We start from the raw sequence: 23,702 nt of genomic DNA, 5'->3' as shown, positions 1-23,702 counted from the left end.
TAATAAAAAAACGAATAATTACAGCGTTGGATCAAAGACAAAAAGTCGCATATAATTTCGCATATATCCTTCGGAAAAGAAGAATTTCTTCTTATCGACGTTCAACTAAATATAAATACGCCACTAAAATTACGAATTCCAACTATTGTCGAGATTATTAAAATTATCTTTAAAATTATTAAATATTGAATATTCGAAAGAGAAAAGAAAACCGTTCCGTTTTCCGGATTAAACCTCGATGGAGCGTTTGTCGTTTCTTTACGCGTTTCCAACACCACGCTAACCGTCTTCTTTCCTGCTTGCTCCTTCTGCTGGCCAACTGAAACTCGTGGAGAAATGACGGGCGAATGGGAGAGGGTAGAGGGAGGGGAAGGAGGGAGCGAAAACTTGGACAAATATTCCGCTCTTGTAGAGTTTCAACGTCTCGGTCAATAAAGCTTGTCGCTGAATCGTGTCCATTCTCCTGAGACACTGTCGTTCCACATACACATACGTACGTATTCGGTGCAAACGGTGTAACGTACGAGCAACTACTAGCGCAGTTCGGTTACACCGCCGGTTAAACTGGAACGAATAACACGCGGATTTTCTATTCTCCGGTGTATCGCGAATTCTCGTAGCTTTTGCGCTCATGCATCGTTAATTCAAAGAGTCGACGTTTCCTCTCAAACGATTACGATGTTCCTAATCATTTCGATTATTATCGATTTTTTTTTTTATTTAAACTTTTTAATTAATATACGAGAGAGAAAGAGAGAGAGAGAGATCTTTTTCGTATTTTAATCTGGGTGTTCGTGAAAATGAATTCGGATTAAAAAAATTTGGCAAAATTTGTAAAACTTCGTCGCGTCGATAAACTAATAGTTACAATTACACGAGATGCATAGGGTAATGCAATCTCGTTAACGTTTAACGTTAATCGTGTTTCAACGAAAATGTGCCGCGTTACTAAAATCGTTGCCTAATGCGGCTAATTAGTTATCGTTAATCGTCGCGTTAGAGTTTCTATTCATTTTGCGTTCTTTCTCATACACTCTCTCTCTCTCTCTCTCTCTCTCTCGGTGCGTATTAAAGATTCAAATTTTGTAACCGTGATTATTTTACAATACAGTACGAGAATATCTGTAGTAGCCACGTTAATTAATTAGTTTCTTTCGCAGTAATGTCGGTACCAGTTATATTAATTGGCCAATCACGAATTTATTAACCGATAACAGTTTATGAAGCAATACCGAACGAATATAGTTATGAAGTATCGATCGAAAATTATTATATTAATTTCTCTCGTCTATAAATTTTGAATATTTTTCGTTGCGCGTATTAATTAAAGAAGCTCCGTTAACCGAAGACGAGGATGTTCGAACGAAATTTTCTTCTTAGATTTACGAACAATATAATTACAGTTTTTATATTAATTTTGCAGATTCTATAACACTGTTGCTTTCTAATTTCTTCGATATAAATTTCGCATATTTTTCGATACGCGTATTAATTAAAAAACTTTTGAAAAAGAGAACGGAGGAAATTTTTGAATAATGATGGAAAACAATTTTTATTATTACTTTTAGAAATTCTATAATTCTTTAATTTTAAATTAAACATGTATTATATTTTAATTGTAAAGAGACGCATATTTATATTATAGAAAATTCAAGATCAAATCATTTTTAATTTTCCTACATCTTTGTTATTATAAAAATAAAAATTGCAATATTGTTTGAAATATTACTTGAAATAGAATATATATATATATATACGCGGATATAAAGGATGTATAAGGGATCGACCGATCGCCGAGAGACGATGGAGCGAGTTCGGTCGTGTCGATCGTTGCCGCCTCAAAGGTAGCCCAGACTGAAAAATTCATGCCGCCTCTCCGACGTTCCCGGTATCCGAGAAGATAAAAAGAAGAAGCGAACGCCCTTTAAGATGCTCGAAAAATGGCGTATTAAAGATTCGATGCGGCCAAAATTATTCACCTTTTCAAGTCATTCAGAGAGGAAACGAAAAGATGCGAATGCGTCCATTTTTTAAAAAAAAAAAATCCTCTCTTTCCTAAATGCACTTTGCATTTCCCTCTTAGAGCAGGGAATACATTTGGGAGTATAGAACTTTCCCGGAGAAACGTTCTTTCTTTACAAATCGATATCGCGTCGATAGTCGTCCAAAACCAGTTCTCACTCTTTCGATGTCCGAAAAAAATCTTTTTCAAATGCGTTCGAGAAACACGTTCGAGAGAGAAAATTTTTTCCTCAAGCGTAAGAGAAACTTACTTTTCACAATGCTACTATTATAAGATGAATTACGAAAAGTTTTATTCCGGGGTATGTTTTGCAGTAATGGAATGAAATAAACGAAATGAAAGCGAACAGCGAGAGCTAATTTTATAGGTGTTTCCAGTTCTCTTTTTTGAAACAACGATCCAGGATAAACATAACTTCAAGGAGACAACTGGGAGGGATGGCAATCGCTCCATGCTCCGTGTCGCTCTATACTCGTATTCGAGAGCGATAGAAAAACTGCGAGTTTTTTTGCCAACTTGTCGTTATGCGGGATCGGGGACGGCAATACGGTGTTGGAGCATTAATCTTTCGCCAAGTTGGAATGAGAAAGCGTTCTTCTTCCATCAATCGAGAAATTATTGTCCATTCCGTTTCGTTCTCTTCTTCAAGCATTTTCGATTCGCGTTCTCCGATCGCGTGAAACGTATAATCGGCGTAATTTTTGAAGAAATTTCGAAACGATAGGATCCATAATTTCTCTCGTCTAATTTAGGAAAATATATTACACATAATCGATAATTAATCGCTGTCGTCATTCGCGCAACGAATTTCTTTTCCGTGACGCGATTAAAGAAAAGAAAAGGCGTATTAATATCCTTTTTTATCGGAACTCTCTAATAAACATTCGACTTTTTTTTTCTTTTTTACGACCGGCAGTTCTTCCAATTTGCCGATTGCGCGCCGCTCCTCTGAATCCTCGAAACGATTCGTGCCTTTTCTCTCTTCTCTGTCCTCCTTTTTTCTCTTCTTTTTTTTCTTCTTCTTCTCCGGGAATGAATTCATTAGTAACCGTAGCTGAGAGGGGAAAGAGAGAGAGAGAGAGAGAAAAAGGAAAAAAGAAAATTACAAGATTGTTAAGCCACGAGTTGGACGAGAGGTCAAAGGTGCAATCTCAATTTTCCACATCTCCTTCAATTACATCCCCGAAGCGTTAATTTTCACCGAGTAATAAAACCCTGCTATATATATATATATATATATGTATATATAACTCGTCATAGTAAATGAAGAAGAATTTTATTTTGGCGCGATTGTGTCTAATTTAAACAACACGTTTTTCATCGAACGAGTGCATTAAAAAAGGAAGAAGAAAAAGGAATATTTTTAAATTTGCATCGAAAATAATTCCTCGAATCAATCTCTAGTTCTCGGGAGCAAAATTCGCTTCTAATCGACAATTTGAATTTATTTAAAGGAAAGTTGTACGACTCTACCATACCGACGACTACACAAAGGATCGTAACGAATAACGGATCTACATTTTCCGAATGAAATTATACGATAATAAATGGGAAAGAATTCGAATTCCATCAAATACTTACTCGAAATATTAAATTCGAAACAATGGAGATATCGATGCGCAATGTTCAAGTATACAAATTTATCGCGCGGATCGATCAAACAGCACATCGGTCGAAATAAATAAATAAATAAATAATTCTTTTGTCGCGATTATCGCGCGAATGGGAATGAAACGGTTTGCGAGTGGAAAAAAAATGGAATTCGAACGAGATAGCGTTCGGTGCCCGCGCAGATAACGCGTGACCGCTAATCAGCTCGGAATCGGTCGGTATTGTCGAAATTTCCACCCGCCACGCGATTCATCGCGCCATTACACGGTTTCGCCGCAACGATCGCACTCTCTCCCATTGGAATTTCACCAAACTATTCGCTTTGAAATTAAAACGTATTTACCGCGCCGCTTATTTTATTCTCGTTTAATACAATTCGATACTTCTTGATCGATTTTTTTCCCCGTATCTTCTTTAAGATCGATTTTTAAATATCGAAACGAGAGAGAGAGAGAGAGAGAGAGAGAGAGAAAAGTGGGTAAACGGTGAATCGTCTCTTTAATTATTTCGTTTTAATAATTAGAAACTGTTTAGTTAACTGTTATTGTCAGTTTCGTTTTATTAAATTTAGAACTCATTCAATATGAAAATATGAAAATGTAATGTGAATCGTTGGGAAACGGAATAACAGAATGTTGGGATATATATACACGCATAACGGTGTTCTCAATATTAGAATCATCTGTTTATTATCCGAATATCTATTTGTACGTATAAAATGATTGAGTAATCTCGAATTTCCTGTGGAAAATTCATTTCACTCTCAACGCGATCGCGAAACACTTTAATCTGCCGAGCTCGTTTCACGATTCGACCCGTATCATTGGACTCAAGTTTTCGAATTTCGCTACATACTTTTCGTTATAAAAATCAGGCATCAAAGGTTATCCTATTATTCAGGATATTCTCTTGACGTCTCGTTTTCGTTAATAATGGTTAAAAATATTATCTTTTCAAATCAAATTTTTCCACTGTAATTAATTCGTACGTGCAGCGGCCAGTGCTCGTGGGCCGAAATTACGGTGGAGGGGGGAGACAAGGCAAGTTTTCACGCACGAATCAGGTCTTTAAAGATGTTCCTCCACCGGCAACGTTGGAGGAACGTGACGAGAAATCTCGATCTCGTTTTTTTTTTATTTCGATCTGAAAATAATGTCGCTGTTTTCTCGATGAAATAAATCGTAAACCCGGATAAATAATTCGATTTCACCTCGTCTTTCCGTTTTATCATGTATTTTTTACATCCACCCGAACCCCTTCTAATTAATTACCGCCAATGCCAATCGCAGGGTGCAAGGAATCCCCATATCGTCAATTATCGTGCACGTCGCACACGTGCATGATACATGTTGGATCCGATATGTATAGATCGATAATGATTCGAAAGATGAATGATTCGTGGATCGATATTCGATCGAATTTTCAAAATTAATTTGTTCTTTTTATTTATAATTATAAAATTAAATGTATTTCGAGGATCAATGTCAGTGGACAAAGTACTTCGTGTATTTAAAATCCTTCGTTTTTATCGAATCAATTCGCCTGATAACAACATGCGCAAAGGCAAGCGCGAAATATTGGAATGGAAATTTAGAAAAAGTGTTCCAAAATTCACGCAAGAAAGCACAGGTTTATAATTAAAAATTGTAAATTTTTTATTTGCTGTACGGTTTTTTCTTGAAATTTTCGCATAAATCATTTCCTTCTTCGAGGCGAGGGCGCAAGCCTTGGACTTTGAAAAGTGCAACGGCGTTAAATCGCACGACCAATAAATGACTCGTGCAGTGATCGAATGACATGTGGCGCCGTCTTGTTGAAAGCACGCGTCTTGCAAGGAAAAATTGGACAGCGAGCGCCGTTAACCGTTGTTGCCCGACCAACCGCATTTTCGAAGAAGAATGCTCCGATGATGCTCGAAATCCTCACCAGACACGTTGTGGATGCATTTGTTTCTCAACGATCGTTCGTGGATTTTCCGAACCCCGAGATTTGTTCGAAAAATATTGCTCAACGCTGAAAACGCGTTGTTCTTTCGTGTACCCCTCCGTTTTTAATAATCCTGGACTGTCACGCTGTCTTTTTTCTTTTTTTCGTTGGCAACAAATGGCGCAAAATTCAAATCTTGCGTGAATTTTGGGACGCCTTTTGTTCACTCGTGAGAAAGAATCTTTTTTATCCGAATCCGAACGATTCTTACGACTGTTTGGATGAGAAACGCGTTTTGAGTTGGAAAAAATGAAAAAGAGAAAGAGAAAGAAAAGGAAATGGAAGAAAAATGGAAATAATAGGAAAGATCGGGTGTCGGTGGTCGCGATGAAATGAAAAATGCCGACCAAAGTAGGGAGGAAAGGGGAGGCCGGTGGTAATTTGCATATAAACCATATTTTACCGTGGCTACACCCGTCATTCGGTATTGTTTTAATACAGGAGGTGTCACACGAGCCGGAGTTGGGGCATAGCGAAACCCGCTCGCGTACAAAACAGATGGCCCGCGACGCGCAACTGCAACTGCAATTGCAAACCCAAGAAAATAGAACAGCGAACCAACCAGCCAGCCGCTCTCAACCAGTTTCTCTCCATTGCGATTTAATTTCTTACACGACTCGACTCGAGAGCAGTCGAAACGACATCGAAAGAGAGAGAGAGAGAGAGGGGGAGGGAGGGAGAAATAACAAACGGCAAATTCGCTCGTTTATTTTCCACCGAAATATTCCCCTCCCTCTTTCCTCCTCGTTCGATAATAAACAGGAGGCGGACAATACAGATCCACGGTGAAATATCGGCCGAACCTCGCCTCTCGCTTTTATCGGCTGAATAAATTTAGAAATAGCAACTTTTTCCACCGTATAACCGCTGCAAAACCGTTTCAACCGCGATAAGAACGCATCCGAGTCGGAATGATATTTGCTCCATACACGGAGATGCATAGAGTTTTCGTCAAATTTTATACGAAAGATTTATCACGCACTCGATCGATCGAGTTTAACGACTCCATGTTTCGAGGAGTTTTATAACGGAGGAGCAGAATAGAAAATCCTCGTAGATACAACTCGCCGTTATTAAGAAAATATTCACGATTTAGATATCGAGGAAACTATAAACGAGACAGGATCCGGAGAGTTGGAAATGATATTCTAAAGAAACTGATGTTAAACTTTTATGGCGAATACGTTCGCGTCAATCGTCATATTACAACCAAACTAAATCAAACGAACAAAAAACGATGGTAAACTTCGAGAAAAATTCGAAAGAGGCGACTAATCAATTTCACAGTATATTAAATAAAAAAAACGTAAGAAATTCTTATAAACGAAACGAGGAGGACGAGGCTCGATGAACGAACAAAAAACCGTGGCGTAACCTTCGAGAAAAATTCGAAAGAGGCGACTAATCAATTTCACAGTGTATTAAATAAAGAAAACGTAAGAAATTCTTATAAATGAAACGAGAAGGACGAGGCTCGATGAACGAACAAAAAACCGCGGCGTAAACGATGGTAACCTTCGAGAAAAATTCGAAAGAGGCGACTAATCAATTTCACAGTGTATTAAATAAAGAAAACGTAAGAAATTCTTATAGACGAAACGAGGAGGGCCGAGGCACGGTCGTCGAGCAAAAAACGTAAACAGAGATAACGTCGACAAAAATTCGGAGGAAGAAACTAATCGATTTCACAGTGTATTAAACAGAGAGAAACGCAAGAAATTCTTATAAACGAAGCGAGGTGGACGGAGGCGTGGCCACCGAACAAAAACCGTGACGTAAACAGAGATAACGTCGACGAAAAGTCGAAAGGAGAAACTAATCGATTTCGCAGCGTTGTGTCCGTAGATCGAGCCTGCCTGAGTGGTAATTACGCGCCCGTAACTGCATCCCGGCCAAGATTTAACAATCCATCTCTGGCCGGTCCCTCGAGCCATCGAGCGAAGATTGACCGATGGCGCGTCATCGTCATCGGCCCGATAATTACGGGGATTAAGACGCGATCGATTAAATGGGAGGAGGAGAGGGCAATTTTCGCGGAGAAACGGCGGTAATACCTTCTCGCGGTGGATAGGGCCGTGCGACGTGCAAAGCCGGAAGCGGCTTTTGAGCGCCAATAAATCGATCAACCGCCGTCCCACCACTCGTTATCGCGTTTTCTCATAACGAGGAGGACTTAAGGAGGGGTTTCGTTCTCGGGAGTCTGCTGAATATTCACCCTTATTCCCAAACGTCTTTAACGCCTTGCAAATTGACCGTGTACCGATCGGGATGGGGAGGGGCGAAGTTTTATAATTCGTATAATTAGATGATTCTGCAACGATATCGTTTAATAAATTTATTAACGTTATTTTTCTTTATAAATCTGAAAGGAATTTCCTTCGGAAAATAATCTAGCAAATTTATATATATATATATATATATATTATTCGTTCTCTCAAAAATTTACAATTAGCGACGTAAATATTATAGCAATAAAAAGATACCATTAATTTAACGATTCGACGGATACAATGTTTCCAAGAAAAGCCATTTAGTCGAACGCGAGTTAGATAAATAACTCGGGTTTAATTGGCCAACGGTGCTCGTCTAATTTAAACGTTTCGAACGCTCTACAAGGACATGATTAAAGCGTCGAGAAGGAATTCGCTCTCTTCTGTGTTGTGTTCCCTTGGAGAGAGGAAAGTGGATCTCTCGCTCGTTGAAAAATTATCTAGGCCTGCCAGTTTTGGCGCGACTGAAATTAGAGGAGGATCCCTCTGCGAAGCACGAAGATGGTTAAAGTGAAGCTAGGATCAGCTGTGAGCCAAGCGAGCCGATATATACGTCCTTGAATAAACTCCACGCTTTGATCCCTTTTCCCCTTCGTCGTGTCAAGTCGATCAACTTTTTCCTCTCTTTTTTTTTTTCTCCTCCTTTATTTAAACTGCACGATGAAAAGTTTGTTGGAAAGTTGTTGCGATCCAATAATGATATAACGATCGAAATAAATCTCCAATATTCCGTACTTGTTATTATATTATACGAGAAATAACGTAAGATTTGTATTACGTGTCGTTATACTATCTATATGGTTTTTCTCGTTCGAATGAATGTCGACCCATGTAATGGAGCGAAAAATATTAAATTAATAAAGTTATAAATATCGATCGACGCTTATCTTCAATAGGATCGACGAAAATCGGGCAAAGTTTCTAAGAGTCAACGTTACGATTAGTAACACTTCGCTAAGTGATGTGCTTGTTTCTGTAACACAAGCATGAGCGTTGACGAACGCTCGAATTAACAAAAGCAAATTAAATTTTTCTTTTTACTACACCTTTACGCATTCGTGAAGAGAAATCGCGTAAAAAGAAGAAAGAAAAATAAATTAGATTTTCTAAAAACGCTTGATCTCTCAAGGTATCGAAATGTCTAGAAGAAAGTATATAAAATAAAATCAATATACACATGGATAAAAGATGGACACGATACATGTGTAACAACATATAATAAATCGAAATTCTTTTCCATCCAACTCCATTGCGACTACTATATCGAATCGTTCCTCGTATGTTATATATTGCGTCAATTATATTACGCGAGGTAATTAAAATATTTGAAATATTTGAAACGAATCGCGAGCGGATAGGAAACAAGGGAGAAAGAGAGGAGAGAAAGAACGATTCGGGTTGAATCGCGCTTTATGGCACGTATGAATAACGTTTAAAAAAAATTAATACTAATTATACGTATATTATCGTTGCGTAGATCCGATAAGATGGATGGATTTTTTTTTGAAAATTCGCAAGTTCACGAATGGCATGGAAAAGGAGCTCAAAGATTTTCGTATACCACTATTTGCACAGTGTCACGTCGATAACGATCTATTACGTTTTTCGTATGGTTTAACGCGGCCACCACGAATGGCCGATTCAACGTCGATAAGCTCGAATTTTGGCGCAGTGTGGAAATTGCGCGAAAATCAGGGTCACGAGAAATTTCACAGGATCCGAAAGAGACAGAGCTCTCGAAGTTTTGTGGCGTGCGAATTTAATTTTCCACGTTGCTTTGCCGCCCATTCGTACGTTTGCTCGTTTATTATTATTATTATTCGGTATTACTTTCAGAGCGAATATAGAAATGCACGAGCCGTTTGAAAACTGCTCGTTTTTAATACTCGTTTAAATAGACGCTTCTATTTCAACACACGTGCAACTAATTATAAATTGACCAACTGGAAAGATACGTAAAGGCAATAAAGATAAAAATGTAAACATCGTCCACTGAACCTAACCTTTCCTTCGTAAAAACGCGATAGCCGATCCCGTTTCTTGCTCGCTCGCATTTTCCTATTATAAACAGAAACGAATAGAAGTCGCAGCTTGATTAATTCTCGCGCAGGTTGGATCGGTGGCAATTAGAACGGTCTCCAGTTAAAATTTACATTAGATCACAATTGAATTCGATTTTGCGCGCGTTAAATAACCGCGGGCCGTACGTTGGATTACACGATTTAAACCGTAACACGTATATAAATATCGGCGGGGTAGATATCGGGTGAAAAGTGCCGTTCAACGACAACTTCGATTTCAACCCGATAATAAAGGAGATTATGGAAATGGCGGGGCATAATAGTCAAATTTATCGGACCTCAAAACGTGGTAATTCGCCTGTACCGGTTCTACAAATCCCGATTAACTTAATTACCGGGCATAAATTATCTGGGCGCAACGTTTAACGGCAATTGGAATTTCATATTTCTCGAAGAGGGGGGGAAGAAAAGAAAATATCCGGGAACAATTCTATCCGTTCAAATGGCCGAAATGAATCGCCTCCCAGGGATAAATCCTATTCGAAGATCGCGATCTTCCGTCCCGTTTCTCGTTCTCTTCTTCCTTATCGACTGGACACTCTCCTGTTATTTTACTCGAGTTCTGATCCCGGCGATGGTTAATTATTCGCCATTCGATCGATAAAGAGGCGAGGAGTATAAATGCATGGTGTAGCTCATAAATGACGCGTTGGAAAGCGAAAGTAACGATCGAAAACTGAACGAACGAAGCACAATTTCGAACGTCGGTCAAGTAAATTTTCTTTACCAACAAAATAACCTTATTTCGTACACCCGATATAATATATTACACGAAAATTTCCATGTATATGCTGAAATTTGCGTCGCGTTGAATTAATTATTATCTCGTTGAAATTCATACAGGCGTGGATAAATAATTGAGTGGTAAAAACCATCGATCGCAATGACAATGTTTGTAACTGATCGAAAATTCAGGTTAAACCATGAACCAGTCAGATGAATCGGACACGCGCATTGTTAGTCGTGCGGTTAATTATTCGAATTGCCTAAATACCTGGATGTATTTCACAGAAACTGGTGGCGCTGGTCGAGGTCAGACCGGTTGCAGGGGCGTGCTGTGTTTCACCCGGAGATAATTAATGTGGACTTCGGACTAATAGCAGAGTAACACGACCGCGTGACAGGGTTACAATGTGAACGACCATTACTGGCTAAGAAATTAGCGACTCGTCCAACCCGGGACGTATCGTTCTTTAAAAATAAACTTTGATTTTTAAATTTCGAAGATCGATTTTGTTTTCGTATTTCTTCGCCTTGCTTCGCCTCGCTCGACGTTGATCGAAAACGCTTTCCATTATTATCCCCTTATAATAGCGAACAAGATGAAACCTTTTCGAAAGTATTATTATATCTTTTCCCTTGAAATTCGAGTGATCGATACTTCCAAGATAAATTAGAGAATAATAAATTTGGAAGTAAATCCTCTTTGAAACGGAGCCGAATTTTTAAAAAATATTCCGTTCAACGTTTTTATATGATATCTCGAAATTTACGTTGGTCTCTCTCGATCCAAGTGGAGCACCAATTAAGAATCTCGTTGTTAGCCACACTTCGTCCGAAACAACGAGAATTTTAATTTTTCACATTTATTTACACAAAATATTTTCATCGGTACTTAAAAGAACTCGACTTCTTCACTCGCTGTTATTAACCGTTATTGCCTCGCAACTGCGCAAAGTGTACTGCGCATACCGAGAGATAAGTTTCTTTCCTTGTACCGAGGAACGTAACCCGAGGACATCACTTATTTAAAACATTCCAGAAATCCTTCGATGCTCCTCCTCCTCCTCCTCTTCGTTCTCCCACCTCTCCCCTTCCTTTCCACCACTCTCAGGCGAGCGTTTGACTGCCGTGGTAGAAAAGAACGATCTAGAAATTTTTAAAATTCCGATTGAACGAACTGGCAAAAGTATAAAAATAACGAAACGAGCGTTGGAACTTTCTCGAATATCGTCTAAATAATTATATTACACCGAATGCAGGAACACGCGCGTGTGTTTGAGATCGCCATTTACGTTATCCACGTTATCCGAATTAATTTTCCGTTGCTCCTTAATTAATTTCAAGTCGGCCCGGTTATTCGACCGGTTGAGAAATTGGATCCGGATCAATTCGCGGTTCGATATCGATGTCGAAACTCGACGCTCCTCCAACTGAATGAATAGAACGACTAGACTTTATTTGCAACAGTAATTTACCGTTACTCGAAATCTTTTAAACCTTGCATCTCGCTTTCGCTCGGAATCGTTCAATAAATTCCAAAAAAGAAAAATCCTTCGATCTATGTATAAATTTTAAATAAATAGGATATCTCACGATTTTTGTGAGGAGAAAGGGAAAATGGGGAGAATTTTCGAAGGAACGTTTGAAAGTTTCGAAGGACGTATCGATTAAATGATCTTATCTCCTTTTGGCAAGGGAGGGGGGAGAGGCTTCCCCTTCCACGAAACTTTCCTCTTGCGCGTTCAATTCGGGCCAATCTGGTCAAGAGGCGAGTCAAAGAGAAACTTGAGAGCGGAGGATCGAGGATCGAAATTACTTCCGCTTTATCGATGAACCAATTATATTACACTTGTGACGATCTTGTTTGAAATTTTATTTCGAGTTTGTTTGCTCCCAATTTTCTTCCTTCCATCCTTCCCCAATCGTGTTTCGCGGATTTTTTCGCAAGCGTTTCGTCCTCGTTTCATCGAGATGCATTCCTTGGCGTATATTTTTGGATAACATCTTTCTTCATTTTTCCCCTCAGAGATGATAACATTCTTTCGATTCTCGTCACCAAGTCGGCCATTCATTTTGGATAACCTGATCAAATCTGTTTGTTTATTTATGGGAGAGGGACTTTTAACCCTTTGCACTTTTTTTTTAGCAACAATTTTTTAATTCAGTTACAAAAAGAGAGAGTCTCAATAAAATATTATGTGTGTAAAGTATTACAAAATATTTGAAAGTATTTTAAATTATTCAGAAGAATAATCGATTGCAATAATTTTAAGAATAATTTATTATCTTTTTTATAAATTAATAATCTTTAAAAATATTATTCTCCGCGAGTGAGAGCGCAGCGATCCGTGAGCGGCGCTTCGTTCTGCAAGAAACGACCACGCACGATGGACGAAACCAATTTCCACTAGCAACTGGGAATGATGACTACTTCTCCTTTCGCACGTGTGATACGTCTGTCGTCGCGATTGAAACGCCGTTGCTGCATTAAACGGACAAATATCGAACGAATCGGCCCAATTATCGCCGACCGATATCGCGATCAACGTGCTTCGAGATTATTAATCTTCTCGAAATTGCTTTCCTCCCCTTCCCTCGTCTCGTTGCAATAGAAACGAGCGAGGTTAGTAATTTTTTTTTAATACAAGTGAGGCTTTATCGAAAAACGAAGCTTATTTATCAAGATATAATATCGAAGTCTCGTAACTTAATAAATAAGCCTTTATCGACATTTTGCTCTTTAAAATCGATTTCTTATATATATATATATATATATTCTTTGTACAACCAGTGATGGGATAAAAATTTAATAAGTCGAAGCCACGAATAAAGTTATACCTCGATCAAGGTACGTAATAGCAATTGTAATGGCAAACAATTATATATGTATGTGTGTTATTATATACAAGCAGTTTTATAAATGAAACAATCAATTCAAGTAACTTTATTCGGGATTTTTAACTAGTTACTTTTTTGTAATGCCCAACTCTGTCTATAACTTTGTGCTCTGTTGTACCGACTGGAAAGAAATAACGGTTGAAACGGTCGAGAGTGTTATTGTATACTATAAATATCAAATCGAGAGAATCTGTCTCTCAAGCGTAAGAATTTTATTCGACTATCTAAATATCCTAACGCAGTAATTTATATTTTTATATTGACGGTACGTTAATTCGAATCGAACGATACATTTGTTACGATGTATATCTTTTTAAGCATGTGAAAGGAAACTGAAGAAGGTTAACTTAAACGTGGAACAGCGCCACTGGCAACCAACGTCCAATAATAGAACTAAAAATAAACTCGCATTCTCTTTATTATTTGGATATATTAGGATTATCTTTTAACGTAATATTGATAACGCGACGCGGTTATCGGCATGGCTCGAGATGAAAAGTTCTTCCCGGGGGACAATTCGATTTTATTATTATCTCGTTCGTAATCAACGAGATATAAAGCGCATTATTTCGGATGCATTCAGTGGCGAGGAGCAGAGTTGACAGAAGTTTCATGCCGGTTTTCGCACCCTGTTAACATTCGATTCGCCTGCCACCAACGATTAAATATTCATGAGCCGGTGTGCGCACGAGGGCCGTCGAAATGTTACGCGGACCTCAAACCCCTTAGGAGATATCGAAAGTTTTATTGCGTCGACAGATTTCTCCTTGCCCAGTTCCTTGTCCAAATTCCGACATATCTCAATCTCCATCATATTTTCGCCTCTTTACGATTCGATAATATATATATATGTATTTTTATTCAGTTACAATATCATTCGTAGAGAAAAATTCGACACTGTTTGAGAAAATTATAAATATTTTCGAAATATTGGAAGATACGAAAAATTTACGTTAATTTTATCGAGATAATGTTCTTCGAAATATTCGTCTCGTCACGTGGCCGAGTTTTCCTCGATATCGCGAGATTAAAGATGCAGCGATCGTGTAAAACGTGTAAATATTCGAGAAGAATTCGAAATTCTCGAATCCATCCAACCCGCGAAATATCTGGTAAACTGTTCGAGCGTTTACGGAAACGGTCAAATATTTGTCCAACATCTCCAACTCACGACATCTCACGTCAGCCGATTGTCATCCAGCTTTGTCTTAGCGAGTCGATAACGATGATAAACGACGGTTTAACTGTATCGCGATCCATGTGGTTTGGAATCGTTCGAGAAAATTCATCGAAAGATATTCTTTTCTGATTCTTCGATAAGAATTAACGAGAGAGAAATGATCGATTCTCGGAATAAATAAAGCAGAAATCGCGATGTAAAAAAAAAAAAAAATAAGGAAATTTATGGAACGAAGATCATTTATCAAGAGGCGAAACGTATCGAAAAGAAACTTTGGCTCCTTTAACGCGACGCAGCTGCGCCATCTCGCATCGCGTCGCTATCTGTACACGATATTAAACGCAATAATCGTGAGAATTACGAGGGTCTGGATGGTGGAACGGTGATTGCATCGCTTGTTGGAAAAGCGTTTTCGAGCGAAGGTAGCCAAGGTTTAATCGCGTGATCTCTGTTAATGGACCCTCCCCCCTCCACGTACGTTTCGATAATTAAGATTTTCATTTGCCGCCATTTTCTCTTTCCACTTTTCTTGTCCTAACCTAAACCACCGCTTTTCGTTTGCGAGCGGAGTCGAGGATTCGATGATTCAATTTCGACAGCAAGTGTCGTGGATCAAATATGGATGCGATTACAGAGACGAATTTTAATGTTATTTGAACGTGCAATAACGCCTCGAGATATAAACTATTAGCAATTACACTTAACCGTTTCCATTCGAATGGGCGAACACCACTTGGACTTGGCGATAATATTTATTCACGATTCATTTTCTTTCAGAGTAGAATGTACAGGTGGATTTTTCTTATCTCAAATTGGATCGATGCATCTTTGGGTCCGAGTTTCACAGTTTATAGTAGCGACAGGAATATTATTTTCAAAGTTTTCGAGTTTTTGTGGAACTTGTGGCGATAATTAACCTCGATAAGTTGATTTTTCGAGTCGACGAAATTAGTCGCATTCGTGAAGAAAAGGTACAAAAAAAGAGGAAAAATAAGACAATAACAGTTTAATATCAAAGACACGCAAACGTTGATTTCGAGTGAAAAATCGTCTCGAGCTATTGATTCGACAAAAAAAGGCCCTCGATCCATAAAGTATAAAAAAAAATAATTCGAAGGAATTATTGAACGATGCACAAGGGACAAAAGGGCGAAGAGGCGGGGGATCGTTGAAATGTTAATCAGGAGTATAAATTCCTGGTCGGCTGTTATCGTATACCTGGACGGTTTTTCAGGAGCAAAAATATCTAGGAAGATAAGATTGGAGGGGGAACGCGAAGTTCGGGTCGTAAATCAGAAAACGGGGCGGTCAGTCGGGCCGCAGAGTCTCATCTCCTGTACGAGCGTGATTTATACGGTCACCGTGTACGTGCAGTGAGGCTATAGTTCCACAGGCCCTTCTTACTTGCTTGCTTGCTTGGTCATCTTTCCTTATGTTGAACGTCCTTGTTCGAAGATAAACACCGGTTGTTGCGTCGAGGCGAAGGTCGTTCTCGAGCCTTGGCCTAAAACAACGGATTCGTTGCGCGGTGGAAAATTTAAGAAGAATTTTTAGATTTCAGGGACCGAGAGAAATTTGGAAATTTATCGTCATGAATAATTTTACGATCCTTGAATTCTTACCTTTTTCGTTCTCTTCTAGATGAGAAGTATAAATGTTAAACGTTTGCGAAGTCGAGAGTATTAAAGATAACGACGCGAGAAGGAAAACACGACAGTGGCGCATCCTTGCGCGAAATCGCAAAAATATTTTCAAGGAGAATCGTGAAATCGAGACAAGAAAATTAAATATATGAATTACTGTATATTTTATATTTTAATACAATAGAATTGGATGGGAAAAGAGAAATTAAATTTTTCAGAGACAGTGTTTTATTATATCTGTATTATCATCGACGTTTCGAATGAAAACATTTTTACGTTTGCTTCATCTGGATATTCGACGCTCACTTTCTTCTCCTCGTATGTAGTACGTATGGTTTCGTGGCGCGATTGCCAGAGATATGCGAACACCGCAGCTTAGAGAAAGATAACAATCAATGTTAATAAAAAATTGAAAGATGAACGTTATTAAAGCGAATTATATTAGACTTATCGAAGCAGAAAGATTGTATATATTAACTGGACAAAATTCATTTTCAAATGTATAAAAAATAATTGTTTCAATTATATTTTTAGTTAAATTTTAAATTCTCTAAAAGATACGCAATATAAGACAACTAATCGATCACGATCGATAAATAAGATCTCAAAATATTTATTTTTATTTAAATCATTATAAATTATCGATGAGCTTTTTGTTTTTTCGTAAAATAAACTTAAAGTTAAATAATTATTTTATATTAAAAATTCAATGTGTAATGATTTGTCAATGATTTTTTATACGTTCCATATGAATAAGAATCGAACGTATGAAAAATAGAGGCTTCCCACTTTTTTTACCGCCATATTTGATTCGCAAAACTTTGCAAAACTGTATTAAAATTAATTTGCTCGTCACCTAGCGGATTTTTTAATCTAATCCATTCATATTTATGAATTAATTTTAAGTTATCTTATAATATATACATATATAATAATGTTCCTAACTTTAATTGGAAATTTTTTTATTCCTTTCAATTTTTGAGTCGGTGCTTTTTTTCATTTTATAATTTTCAGTTTTATCTTTTTTATTATTATTACGTTGAATTATTTAAACACAATATTTATTATTGGATAGGATTGTCGAAGATATCCCATAGCAAATAAATTTCTTTCTTAACATTCAATTCTCAAGATCCAGTTTCTTATTTGTCGAATTCGAAACATTTTCTTCGAGTTACATTCGCCACGCGGATATTTTTCGCGTTACAAATATCGTTTATTACGCATTTTTTCTTTTCATTCTATATACCAAATTAAATGCGATATTAATTCTTTTTTATATACTTAGTCATATTTTTATGTTGACGAAGTAATGAATTATGATAAAAAATATGATAAAAAATTGTGTTGTAAAAATTAAATCTCCATATAAATTCAAAAATAATAATTTTGTCCAATTAACTCCTATTCGAACTACGTTTCGACTACGATAAAAGGCAATCGATCGAGAGCACCTCCATATTTTCACTGTTAATTCGTTTACTCGTACTACTTGTTACGGAGACGTTACATAAAGTCAACTTTGGAAAAGATTTCCTCTCCTCTTCGAGTCAACGTGATTCTCCAATTAAGTTTTCGATTAACAATGTATTTCAATTAAATTTTCTGAAATTTGGAAAGTTTTTCTTTCTTTCTGTCGAATAAGCAAAGAGTAAGAAGTAAAAAGTTATCGAGCACACAAAGATCGAGGACCGAAGAAATCGCGTATAGAGCCCTCGAACAACAAACACGATGGTACGAAATAACGTGAATCGAGCTGACTGCTGACACTCACCCGCTTTAATAGAATTCGTCGTATTATACATTGGCGGCCACTTAACCGTAAGTGCTTAAGTAAATTACTTCGGCGGAGCCATCAGTCCCCGTCGCCTTGAAAATACCTCTTCAAATGTTATTACATCAATTCCACCGGGATTATGCCAAGAACTTTCTAAAATTCTAATAGCTAGCTAGATATCATCGTTACTTACTTTCGTCACTTTGTTCTTTTTTTTTCTAACCTTATAAACATCTTCCATAAACAAAGTAATTATTAATAATCTATATTTTTTTAATCGTCACGAAGATTTCCTATATATATATAACGTTCAGTTGTAATTTTCACCAATCGTTGATTGCGTAAATAAGTTTTTTTTCCAAATTCACGATTTTATTACATAAATTCCAATACAAGATTCTTCTCGTGTCTAAATCGAACTTTCTCGGTGCACCTGAACGATCGTAGTCTTGTAAATTAAAATTTCCGGCTTTTTAAATTTTTTAATTCAAATTTTAATCTTTTCTACGACTTTTTCCATGTTCCGTAAGATACAGTATTCTCTCCCAGCACCATTTCAATAACTTCAACAGCCGATATTCTAAGCAAATAGTAAACAGCTACGCGAACGACGTTTCTCGCACGCCATATTGCTCGAAATTATCGCACAGGACTGAAACTGCTTAGAGCGCTCATCGCGACTCGTCTTAAAAACAAAAGAACGCTCTTTCAGATGGCGCCACGAACGATATAGTAATTGGAATTCGGTGAGAAGTTACGATCGTATTCGCACACCTAATACGTTATTTCACGATTGATCGTAATTATTTGCAAGTGTCATCAAATCTGGTCGAATGATTATTAATATTATTATTATTATAACATTGCCCTCATATACTTAATCCTCGAACTGCATGGACACATGCACGGAATGAAAATTCTTGTGGGGAGATTTCGCGCGGTGTGTCATTGTGTCGAAGCTGGAAACAGCCGCGAATAGAATAGAGTTTCGTGGAACAATATTCGATAGCCCGGGCAAGTATCGCAGAAATTGGTGGACGTACGCGGCATAGTAGTTGGCCGTTGGCACAGCCACAGTGTGCAAACGTAAGCGGGCACATGAATCATAGCTACAATCGCCAAGGATCATAAATAATATCTCGATAGAGATAAACCTCGTCCATCCTAATTTCGAAATGAAACGTTTTCATTTTGCCTTCGACGATACGATTTTTTTTCGTTTGCATTTATTTACCCGCCATATTTCAAATGTTCATTAATAATTCTCTAAACTTGTCTCTTATTGCAAGTATTTTAACATACAACTTTTTTTTATTTAATTTATATTTATTATTTAATAATTTTATTTTCCTTTTTTTATTAGATCCTCCTTTTATTGTAAGTAAGAATTGTAATATATAAGGTGTCCCAGAAATATTGGAACAAATGTTGAATCTCCGTAAACATTTTTCTTTGTTAACGAGTAATTAACAAAAAAAACACTATCCAATCACGGAATTGGAGTCCGCGAACAACACACGTTACATTTATTTATTTATTCATCGTTCCTAATATAATTCGACACAGTATACAATTATTAAATAAAAACCAATATTTACTTGCTCTTGATATATTCGAGAATAATAATAATAAATTTGCAACTAATCAACTTCACTTACTCGACAGTTCTCTAGCTCATTAATCATACACATTGATCAAACTTTCCTTACTTTGGCTTCGTTAAGGAAGAAAAAAAAAGAGTAATCACGAAGTCACGGTCCAATAAGCCATACAACTTCCATTTATCCGTCATATAATTCGATATAATATATACAATTATTAAATAAAAATCAATATTTACTCCTGATATATTCGAGAATAATAATAATAAATTTGCAACTAACAACTTCACTTATTACTCGATAGACTTCTCTGATCATTCAGCTTAATTTACATTTCACGTAAACAGCGTTGCGATATAGTTCGCATGCATGGAAAATTAATTAACATCATAGCTTCTTGGAACGCGAATGAAACGTATACGTAAACGTTGCATCATTGAAACGATGATACATTGCAACGATGATCAATGGATACGCAGCATCAGGCTGATCGTTTGCGTATCATCGTTACAATCCGTATCCTGTGTGACGTATGTTTCGACGTGTACAGCGCTTGTGTGCTATCGTTGCGCATAACGTTCATCCTTGGAGAGAAAGTTGGAAACTCGAGAGTGGGAGAGAGACATCTGCGAGATATCCTCGTTGGAGAGGGAGGGGGAAAAAGAAATAGTGGAGGGGGAAGACGAGCAAGCTTGGAGGAGAAAGACGTACGTGAAGATTGTATGCGCGTGAGGGGATTTATTGGACGCGAGACAAATTTCGCGAGTAACTGAGTGGAGAGAAACGTTTGCTCGTGTGACGAGGAATAGAAATATATTAGGATAAGGACTCGAGGGTTCATTATGAGATTTGAATCAAAACCAAGATTTCGAAAAATCATTTGTATGTCTATAAATATATAATTGGGAAAAAAACTTTACTTATTAAAAAAAGGAATCGTCTCGATTTGAATCCAGATCAAATGAACAAGATTTCGAATAACTTATATATTCGTATATCTATAAAAATATGATTGGAAAGAAGCTTGGATAAAAGAGAAAATATCTTGCCTATTATTTTTATTGTACATTCATAAAAATATTACTGGAAAGAAGCTTGTATAAGAGAGAAAATATCCGTCTTACCTGTCAAAAAACCTGCAAACGAATCCTCCAGACAATCTAGATAAAATAGTACTTTCCTAGATAAAAAAGAAAATCGCAGAGAAACGATCGAAAGAAAAAAAAACCAAAAAGAAAAGCAAAAAAAAAAGAAAAGAATATGGATAGGATAGGAAATGTGAAATAGTTGCGGAGTGACGAAGTCTGTCGCAATATCCTGTAACGAAAGCCAATAAATAAAGGTTCGCCGCGGAATTAAAACGCATAGATCACGATGCCTCTGCCCGGTCGGTAAGCGTTCCCTTGTTTCCGCTCCTAGTCACCTCTCGCTCTTCGCCCGACCGTTCCCCCCACCGTTTCCGCGGAAGTTCGGGACCGCGGTCGAGCACGAATTAATCTTGGCCCGGCACTGATTGCGAAATAATTTCGCGATCGCCTTCCACTCGCCTCCATTGTTACCAGGAAAGAAACGAGCGACCCCTCTTTACAAACATACCCTTCCAACCATTAATCTTCCTCGCGCGATTCACAAACGTCACGATTTCTTTCGTTCGATGTCTCGATAACGAATACATTTCGTTCTTACTCGGATACTTTCTTTCGAAGATAGGCGAAGGGAGGGGAGGATTAAGCGAAACGTTGGCGGTGGAGTGATTCACGATTCATCGATACTGTCAGGGAATAATAAAGATTACGAAAGTATTAGAAGAATTATTAAAGAAAGGATATTAAATAAAAAAAAAGAAAAATAGAGATAAACTGTATTGTATGGATGTGGGTCGTGGTCTTTGTTGAGAAATGGATAAATTATAATACAGGAAATTAAACTATGAATATCAGTGATCAAAGACGAGTAAACGTTAAAATTAATTTTAATATAGTTTTCGAGTCGAAATATGGCGGTAAAGAAAATATTCGATTTTAAATTTAATTTATAAGGATTTAAAATTTAAAACAAAATTTTCGTATCTGTTACAAAATCGAAATTTTTAAACGCTTCTTAATAAACGTGACAGATCAGTTATCAGTTATTTTTTTGAGGTTAAAAATTTCAACGTATAAGAATTTTGATCCATGGTTATTACACGTTGAAACTATTATTTTTAATTGAAAACGAATTTTGTTCGATTAATGCACATTGTTCGAACCATGAGCACCCAATTCACGCATAAATGTACATAGAAGATACCGGTCGCACCTTTCCGTATAAATATAAACTCAACGGACACCATTGACGTTAATAAATAACGTTTGGAAACGTTTTCTAACGCAATTTCGTAACGCGTAGCGTACAAAATTTCGAATACGCCGTGCAACACCGCGCGATACAAGGAGAAGCGAGAAATTTATTCATGAAATGCAAGACACACTATTGAATACTTGAATATTTTGCGTTCCAATTAGATACTTATTCAATAGTTTGCCGCGCGCGTGTAGCGCTTTCGACCGTGGATTCGGAAGTTTTGAGGGGAAAATTTATTCGAGATTCATCGATAATTTGCATATATTTCGGAGTAAACTTCGGGAAGGTGTAAACCAAAAAGCATCCGCCGTGTTCCGACGATATATAAATACGATCGATCGCGTTTATTATCTTTTCTTTCACGATAAATCGAATTTCACTGTTTGATTAACTCGGTCTAAATTCCACCTATATATATGAGATATGCAAATAAATTCTTTTCCCTTTTTTTTCAATATTTTATTACTTAAATCAGATACAAGATTCTTCTCGCGTCTAAGTCGGATTTTCGTGACTTCCTTTGACTCACCGTCGTCGAACTTTCTCGATGCACTTGAATCGTCTTCCAAATTAAAATTTCCACCTTTAAATCTTTGTTACCACTTTTCCCATGTTCCGTAAGATACAGTGCAGTTCCCTCCCAGTGCAAATCATTTCAGTAACTTCAACAGCCGATTTCCTAAGCAAAAAGTAAACAACGACCGCGAATGACGTTTCTCGCACGCCATATTGCTCGAAATTATCGCACAGGACTGAAACTGCTTAGAGCGCTCATCGCGACTCTTCTTGAAAACAAAAGAATGCTTTTTCAGATGGCGCTACGAACGCCATATATATATTTTCAGGCTTACTTGCATCTAGATCGGATATGAGTTAGGTTTGCCCAGATCTCGGTGCAAACATTCTGTGTATTGCCTCGACTGGGTGACATACGAGTCAGGTTTATCTAGGTTTACCCGCGCGTACACAGACCTTTTGTTCCACGATCCGGTTTGCGGATCGGTTCTCCTTCGGTTAACCCGACCTCTCTATTTTCGATCTTTCCCTTTGCGGGTCGACAATTCACCTGCTCGAAAGCGTACTCGAAGCGATAAATTTTAATTTCGAATTCTTCTGGCCTCGATCCGGCTATATTTTCATCGAATAATAAATTATCGATAGAGATTGGGAAACGATTTAATTACATTCGAACGGATACTTTATCACGGTCTTGATCATCTTTTACTTTCTTATTGCTTCTTTTATCATTCAGGTAAAAATTTGCGTTCCAATAGAATCCATAGATGGAGTGAGAGCGATTAAATTTTTAAATTTCGTCCTTGCCTTGTTTTATCTTATCTCTTTTTTATCGACTCGATATTATTATTATTATTATTAATTAAAAAATAAATTTTTATTTTCACGATATCCGATGTAATCGAATATGGAAGAAGGATCGATGGAAAGGTTTCGTTGGTAAGTCGAAGATATTTTCTAAGCTGCTTCTAAAGTGTGTCACTCCAAGTGTGTTACATCCTACGAATTCTACCTCCAAGACGCCATTAACGTTGCTCAAACAGCTTGCGA

General features: G+C 37.4%; 1 long non-coding RNA gene across 2 annotated transcripts; it reads right to left on the bottom strand.

Moving 5' to 3' along the window:
• Positions 1 to 16,620: 16,620 nt before the first annotated feature.
• LOC108003265 (uncharacterized) lies at positions 16,621 to 23,619 on the bottom strand. 2 transcript variants are annotated; one of them, XR_009830308.1, is made up of 2 exons: positions 18,190 to 23,619; positions 16,621 to 18,020 (listed from the first exon to the last, which is right to left on the bottom strand). It is a non-coding gene; the product is annotated as an uncharacterized LOC108003265 (long non-coding RNA). The 2 variants fall into 2 exon arrangements; XR_009830309.1 differs by having other exon boundaries at positions 16,621 to 16,789.
• Between the last annotated feature and the right edge of the window lie 83 nt (positions 23,620 to 23,702).

Source organism: Apis cerana, linkage group LG6, assembly GCF_029169275.1.
Source record: "Apis cerana isolate GH-2021 linkage group LG6, AcerK_1.0, whole genome shotgun sequence".
NCBI lineage: Eukaryota > Metazoa > Arthropoda > Insecta > Hymenoptera > Apidae > Apis > Apis cerana.
Note: the sequence above shows the minus strand (reverse complement) of the source record. Positions and strands in the feature narration are given on the sequence as shown.